Below are 740 nucleotides of genomic sequence, written 5' to 3'. Positions count from 1 at the left end.
GTATTTTTACGACATGTCGGCGGGTCATCTGGTAGATCAGGAAAGTCTGCTTTTTATGAAATTCAAATCCTTAAACTGTCCCCTGCCCCAGCCAGGATTCGAACCTGGGTCCATCAGGACTGCAAGCCGCCTCTCTACCGATTCAGCCACCCCCTCCCCCCTAATAGATAGATAGATGGATATACTATATTACACTCCTAGTCACTTTCGTGCTTTGAATCATATTTATTCTTCCTGTCACTGGGTCAAACTATGCGTTTACAAGACATCAGATAGTCTGAGTAAATTTAAGTATGTGAATATATAAGAACTTTACCGAGTCTTGTAATCTGTAGGTATTTGATGATATTATACTGCTTCACCACGTTGAATACACCGCTTCCCGTCCGATCAGCGAAGTTAAGCAACGTTGGGTCTGGTTAGTATTTGGATGGGTGACCGCCTGGGAACACCAGATGCTGTTGGCATCCCTACGGGTCAAGTGGGGTTGGTGGAGGATTAGTGTCCCTCCCTGTAAAACAATTAACTCTAAGCCCTTGGCCACCCTCTTTGGAATACATGGCGTCTGGCAATGAATGAAATGAAATACTGCTTCATACATTCCTTGTGAATAATGGCTACTATTCGCACCTTATTCATGGGCTACGAACGCAGACGTGCCACATCATCATTATTTTTACAATCGATTCTTTTCCCCTTAACCCAGTGTAATGCTAGAAAAATCATTATTATAAACTATT

At 42.8% G+C, this 740-nt stretch overlaps 1 pseudogene; it reads left to right on the top strand.

Annotated features, from left to right (window-relative positions):
- Nucleotides 1-348: 348 nt before the first annotated feature.
- Nucleotides 349-467, top strand: LOC145400837 (5S ribosomal RNA; annotated as a pseudogene).
- Nucleotides 468-740: the final 273 nt, after the last annotated feature.

This window comes from Coenobita brevimanus, chromosome 53 (assembly GCF_032717465.1).
Source record: "Coenobita brevimanus isolate Jiangsu-jjx chromosome 53, ASM3271746v2, whole genome shotgun sequence".
In the NCBI taxonomy this organism is placed as follows: Eukaryota; Metazoa; Arthropoda; class Malacostraca; order Decapoda; family Coenobitidae; genus Coenobita; species Coenobita brevimanus.
This window is presented reverse-complemented; position numbering and strand designations above follow the sequence as displayed.